Source organism: Priapulus caudatus, unplaced genomic scaffold (assembly GCF_000485595.1).
Source record: "Priapulus caudatus unplaced genomic scaffold, Priapulus_caudatus-5.0.1 Scaffold1519, whole genome shotgun sequence".
NCBI lineage: Eukaryota > Metazoa > Priapulida > Priapulimorpha > Priapulimorphida > Priapulidae > Priapulus > Priapulus caudatus.
In genome coordinates, this window is record NW_014578580.1 from 21,946 (window position 1) to 29,450 (window position 7,505).

Consider the following 7,505-nt stretch of genomic DNA (forward strand, 5'->3'; position numbering starts at 1 on the left):
TAGAGTGCAGCCCTGAACGTCCTCTTGGACATGTCAAGTGGGGGTGGATGCGGAATAAATTTCAGAGTACTGGGGCGCTTGGAAATCGACCACACATCCACGGGGGTATCGCAGTGTTTCCGGAACCTGAGCATGTGTCACTTCAGCGCATACGCTGTTCGTTGAAGGACATGTTCTCTGCTTCTGCGATGACTGATATGGACACATTGCTTCGCGAAGGACTTGTATTGAACGCAGAGGAATACTACAGGTTGTACTCACTGGCTTGTCAATTACAAACACACAGCTATGTGAAAGCTGGGTCTCGATGCCAGAAACGACGGGCTGCAGATGCTACATTTATCTGTCGTGTTCAGCGTCATCATGCGAGCCTACACTACCACTTCGATGAACGAGAGGCGCTGTATGATGACGAGACTTTGCAAAGGCTTCAGTATCTTGATCTTGGTAATGTTGACCCAATGACTGACAAATGGAAACCAGCTAAGGAATTCTGTGGTGGCAGATGGCAGTATCCGGCACAAATTCATGAGCATTTCATACCAACAGTTCCTCGCTTGTTTGTTGCGACGAAAGCATGCACAAATGTTCAGTTTTGCGATAGGAAGTTTCAGATCTCATACTTGGCTAAATATGCTGCAGGTGTTGATGAGAAACCTCAAGTGACATTCACTCGATCACAACATGATCGGCAGACGATGCATGCTGAAGTGCACGAACCGATGAACATCAAGATTACGGGGCAAGCCATGAAATCATCTAACCAGCATCGAAACTCACTGGCAAGGGAAATAGCTCTTACTGAAATGATCTGGTTTTGTGCGGGTCTGCCTTATGTCACTTACCCAACTGACATCACAAATGTGTCGACGATGCCACCAGAGTACAGAGCTGCTATTGTCAAGCATGCCCAGACAATTGTACTCATTGATGGTGGTGGAGGTCAACTGAATACCTGTCGCCGCAAGGCGTCATCTACCTCATTGGCGACAGTTTACTGAAAGTCAATCACTGGCCATGCAAGATTATGCTCGAGGGACGTATTATCTAGATGTGACAACGGCTTTTTCCCTTCGACCTCCAGAGTTGGTTCTGTTTGACAACCTTGAAGTGTATGCAAAATGGTTTACATTTCACTGAACACATAGACAGGAGTATGTTGCAGATGAACATCTTGGTGTGTGCTTGTGGATTTATGGGGGGTGTCGGCTTGTGAAACTGCGGCCTGCATATGTGGCCGCTGCTTGCCAGTACCTCCGTGCTATGCAGGACGACCCTGACATTGTAAGAGCTGAACATGCCCAGGACCTGTACAACGCAATCTTTCAGCATCTTCAGTGCGAACACAATGCACATGAAGAGGATGGTGAATATTCCGCAATGTACCTACGCTTCGTTGATATAACAAAGACGAAACGAAATGTTGTGGTCTTTACACAGGTCACCCCAACACAATTTTCCAGGTTTCTCATTCACCTGATGTTGTCATTTGGCAACTTTGTCACAGAGGTCGACCTATATAGTGCTCCATCAATGATTGATGCTTTTCGCACCTCTGGACTCATACGTGCTGAAGTGCCAACAGAGGAAGATGTTAGGTGCCTTGCAAGGAGATATGTGAATGACCAATTGCAGTGGTTAGCTATTGGCACGCGTCGCTTCGCAAAGCTCATACAGGCCTTGATCGATGGATTACAGCGTTTCCTCTTTCAAGGGGAGCTAGTGTTTGACTCACTGCCTTTGTATTTGCAACGCGCTATGGTCGAACATGCAACAGAGGAAGTTACCCAGTTGCAACAGTTAAGGCGAACTGCAGCTGTTGAGACCTTGTTTCATGAACTGAACCACCTCATGCCAGACTTCCCCAGCTGTGAGCAACTGAAGATGAAGCAGGTCGTGCATTACAATCCGCGCATTGTTGCAGCACCAGGGCAGTCGCAGTTGTCTGTTCGTGAGCAGAAAGCAGCTCTGCATGACTGTAAACTGGCCATAGATCAGTTGTTCGAGGCAGACAAAACATTTGTAAAATCAGCACTGTTGGTTGGTCCGCCCGGTTTTGGCAAAACGCACATTTTACTGCTTGCTCAAACGTATGCCTTGTCGCGAGGTCTCAATGCTCAATTAATTGCCATGACATCAGAACGAGCAAGAAGACTTGGTGGAGAACACATCCATTTGCTATTTGGCATGCCTGTTTTAGATATCAAGAGGTATCTCAAGTATGGCAGAAAGAAGTCTGTTCTATCTTGTTCGTTGTCCTATCCGCCTGGCTGCTCTCCAGCGTATAGACGTCCTTATCATTGAGGAAATCGGACTTGTGACTGCAAAAACATTTGCAGTCATGGATCTGATTCTGCGTCATATCTGAGACAATCCCGTTCCCATGGGTGGCGTTTTAATGCTGGCATCTGGTGATCCACGACAGCTCCCACCAGTGTCCGGTTCCCCAATCTGGACCAGTTATCACCTCACAACGACTTTCAAAGTGACGTCATTGAAGCAGTACATTCGATCTCAGCGTGACCCACATCTACAGACGCTTCTTGAATTGCTTCGCATGGGCAATGTCACAGACGGCGAAATTCGACAGTTTGAAGCCATTGTCAGGCAATATTGCATCCCTCGACATTGCGTTGCAGGTTGGCATGATGTTCCAGCACATGTTCTGCGCGTTGTTGGCACGAGACAGGCGAGCAAAAACATTGTAGTACACGTGCGTGCGTGCGTGCATAAGTGTGTGCGTGCGTGTGCAAGTACACGTGCGTGCGTGCGTGCGTGTGTACGTACATCGTACTAGTGTTGCCGCCTATCGTGGAGTTATGTACGGTTCGCTAACTCGAGTTAAGCGTCTACACGGGGCCTTAACTCGAGTTAAGGTAACTCGAGTTAGCTTAATTAACCTCGATCGACTGGCGAGGTTAAGCTAACTCGAGTTAAGGCCCCGTGTAGACGCTTAACTCGAGTTAAGGTTCGTCGTGTAGACGAGGCTATAGAGACATAATAGAGAGAAATAGAGATCTTACTAGCATATTTCCATGGTCACGCCACGCTTACAAGCACGTGACCTTCATTCGTTATTCACACCAGCAAAGTTATCTATCCGAATTAACGTCCGCGAAGTGGAGAAACCTTGAGAATTTTTTGAAATGCAAATAAAATATAAGAAAATGTTGGCAATATAGAATACACAGACGAAAGCGAATTAGTAATAGATGAGAGATTTAGCGTAGTAGTAATACGCGAACGAGAGAGCGTGAGAGTCGGCGAGAGACAGTTTCGCGCTCGTAGCAAAAACTCCCACTACGAACCAAGCCGCGGTTTTGCCGGAAATTAACGCTTTAACGTTGGTGACTGTGGCTCTCTGAGGTGGGTGAGATAAGGTGGGGGGGGGAATCCAATCTAATCTATATTTGAGTTCGTATGTATGTATGTATGTATGTATGTATCGTACCCTATGGCCGGCCAAACCGCCCAAGCGATCTGATGCATGCAATTTTCAGAGGGCGATTTCCTATACCCGGGGAGTGTTCCTAGATGGGAAAAATCCGTCAAAACGTGAAACTCACCGAAAAATCCGTCAATTCGTGAAACTTCAGACAATGTCAGCACTCACTGTACAGTGCTGCCACACACAGACAAATCGATGAGTATTTATTTCCCTCACCTCATCAGCTGCTGGTATTGTGAAACCGAAACCCATACTAAAACGATCTCTTCTAGATTTCACCACGACGAAACACTTGAAAAAATACAATTGATACACACAATTCCAGTTAATAAATCTATATTTGAGAATCATATATCGTACCAGTGTCCATTCCTACAAAAGTTAGAGCATAAAGATTGATCTATGCCAGCACTATATAAAAAATGTAAATAATCTTACATAAATGTGATTTTGCATACAATTACATATTTTTCGTTGATTTCTAACAATCTGTAAAAGTTTTTACCTCGAGTCTCGATCATATTCACATACATCCAAGTACACGCACGCAAAAAACACTTTGCGTTCCCAGATTGTCCCACGCAAGCACTGGACTTTTTTAACGGGAACTCAATTATATATAATACAAATTATACAATTGGTCCTACAATTATACGGTCCCAGTAGAGCTTGCAAAGTTTCCAAGCTTTTTATGAAGCTCACATTCAGAAGTTTTGCCTTCTGTTCACAAATAGGCCAGGCCAGGCCCATAAAGACCATGCACCGCAGCAATACACAGTACCCCTAAACTTGTCCGGGAGTGCTAAACACAAATATTGAAAGTACAGTTACCACATCTGCTTAATTCTGTATAACACACGATTCAAACAAATCTCGCATGACTCATACACCTCGCTTTTCTCATTAGTCTCTTAAGCTCTCTCTCTCTCCCCCCCCCCTCCTCCTCGCTCTCTCTCTCCCTCTCTTTCTCGCTCTCTCTCCCTCTTCTCTCTCTCTATCGTACCCTTCCTGTCACAGCGTTTGTGACATCCATAGAAATATACAGAGGCAATAGAGTCCACTATATTATTTCTATGGCTACATCACATCCCAACGCCAGCACAACCATGCTTATGGACATATAAGCGAATAAATACAAAAACCTGTATTTATTCACTTTCGATTACAAAGAATGTTCTCCAGTCATGTAATCTAGTGTGACCTAACCGTAAACACAACTGTAGTGTTGCGAAACTAATAGGTTCCATAAATAATATTAAAAATAATAATAAATTCCATCATAAAGTTCCATGATGCAACATGGAGATGTATATTGCGAGGGAAATAAAAAAAAGTGGTAATAAAATAATAAAGAACGATATCAGGGGAGTGCAAAAAAGGATATTCTGCGAGTGAGAATGACCTTGAGTGCATTGCGTCATGTCATGCACGGCGTAGTTCTCCCGTTTGCAATTCCTAGTGTAGGTGACAACCGTAGATTGTCATTAGCATTCATAAAAAAGTAATAAACCAGGAAAGCGTAGACACGTGGCGCCATCTATTGCCGACGGGAGCCATAAATGCATCGGGTACAACGTGTGTAGTTCATGACCCGTCTGTGTATGCGCACAACAACCGCGAATACATACATCTCGACATTCTCGCATTCCAGCAGCGGCGGCGACGTCACCGGACAAGTTGACAACACAAAGACAACGCAAGTATCACCGTTTTGACACGACATCTCCATTCGTTCCTGAGAGATATTGGCACAGACCAGAGGATTTCACGCGAACACCCAGCCAACGGACGTCGATGCAATTTCCCACACATAGCCACGATTGTTTGTCTAGGCTGTCTTCACGATCACTGATATAAGCTGTCCTAGACCCATCGACGAGCCTTTGATCGTCGATAGTCCCGTTCGCCTCACACTTGCGCTCATTTTCTGGCGTTTTCCTTGCTCTTTTGATCCTTATTTTGGGCTGAAAAAAAACGTCAAATGTAGCGTAGAGCATAGTAGAGCGTAGCAAGCGAGTGTAGAGCATCAACGAAACGTCTCCGTGACCGAAAAAAAAACTCGTGAAATAATCAAAATCTGCCGTCAAACTGAAGGCTGACATCACCGGCCCCTGACCTCACAATGACCCGTGACATCACCAACCACTTGACCTCACAATGACCCATGACATCACCAACCCCTAACCTCACAATGACCCGTGACATCACCAACCCCTGACCTCATAATGACCTGTAACATCACTGACCCATGACCACAACAACGCATGACATCTTCGACCACCTGACCTCACAATGACCCGTGACATCACCGACCCCTGACCTCACAATGACCTCTGACCTCGCACTGACCCGTGACGATGGCGCGGAATGCGAGAAGGTCTCTCTCGTAGGTGATCTTCCACAGGTCGTCGTCGGTGTCGACCAGCCTCACCCGACCAAAGGCTATGATAGTTATATCAAAGAAATTCTATATTTGTCTAACACACAAATTGTTATTAGTGTGATGGCAGCATCTACAGTTCACGTCACAATTTTCAGTGATCATGTGATGTGTGTGTATTGGATCGTGGCATGTGTAATAAAATCCATTTGAGGCTTTGGCACATGCCTGAGACTGAGTTAGCGGTGCGGTGTGTGGCCTTTGCTGCGATGCATGTGACAGGATAGTTCAGGCACTTGTTAGTTAAAAAAAGAAGTATTTAAACAACCGGCTCTGGTTTCGGAGTACTGAAAACTAAACAACCGGCTCTCTTCTCTGATTGGCTAATTTTGTTACTTATTTATTTTATTTTTTATTATTTTTGGCTAATTTTATTTTATTTTAGAATTAGGGATATGGTTAGGGTTAGGATTAGGGTTAAGGTTAGGGTTAGGGTTAGGGTCTATATACTCAACTTCCAAGTAGTTCTAAGTGCGTCAGCGGTAGAGCGTTCGGTTCGTGATAATAAGGTACCGTGTTCGAACCCCATAAAATGTTTTTATTTTACTCTCCTCTGCTTTGTGTATTTCTTTGTATTTGATTTGTTTCTGCATTTATTTGTTCTGTATTCATTTATTTGTTCTGTAACTTTGTTTATGTTCGGAATTAAATATATTTCTTTATGTTTTGCATTAAAAAATGTATTTGTTCTGTTATGTTCGGAAACTGACCAATCAGAGAAGAGAGCCGGTTGTTTAGTTTTCAGGACTCCGAAACCGGATCTGGTCGTTTAGACACTGCCATTAAAAAACTGATGTTGACTGTGCTGAAGCCGGGCACACACGTGGCAATTTTTATCGCTAGTAGGCCTACTGGCGATTTTGTTGCCGACGACAGAATCGCCGAGAGATCGCCACGTATGCGCTGCATGGTGATGGCGATTTTGACGCCAAGAAACTCGTTGCTGTAATATCAAAATGATATTTGTTGCCGAGTCGCTGAACAATCGCTACGTGTGCGCTTCACTGTCGTTGCATTGTCTGACGGATCGTTGAATTGTTGCTGGGTCTCGCACACGAGGCGATTAAAATCGCCACGTGTGCGCTCGGCTTAAGGCAATGATAGTTATCGCGAAAGCAATTCTATACTCACTGAATGCTCACACATACACGCACGCGCACGCAAACACGTATGCACGCACACCGGCACGTTCACCGAAGAAATTTAAACGTTTGCAAGCGCACACACAAAGGCGCGCACATACACGCACGCTCGCACGCACCCACGCGCACGTGTGCACCCAAACGCACACGCACGGACGCATGCACGCACACACACACACCAATGCTCACTGTGGCTGCCTTACGATAAATGATGCGAGTGATCAGAGATATTATTTATCTTTTGTTTATTCTAATGTTCTTCTCGATTACATCACTTCACATTCACGTAAAACTAAAAAGATGCAGACAATACAGTAAAAACCCGCGTATAAGAACATAGATTTTAAGAACATGTTAGGCTAAAATTTCCCATTTAGACCCCTTTACATAAGAACCTGTTTTAGGCTAAGATTTTAAAGTAGGTTCTTAATTTTCCATGTTTTTTTCCCCATTTTTTTCTCCTCCATTTTTTGGC

The 7,505-nt window shown here is 44.6% G+C and overlaps 1 long non-coding RNA gene across 1 annotated transcript; it reads right to left on the reverse strand.

The window, feature by feature from the left end:
* Positions 1-3,767: 3,767 nt before the first annotated feature.
* Positions 3,768-5,882, reverse strand: LOC106816887. Its single transcript, XR_001394951.1, has 2 exons — positions 5,798-5,882; positions 3,768-5,412 (listed from the first exon to the last, which is right to left on the reverse strand). It is a non-coding gene; the product is annotated as an uncharacterized LOC106816887 (long non-coding RNA).
* Between the last annotated feature and the right edge of the window lie 1,623 nt (positions 5,883-7,505).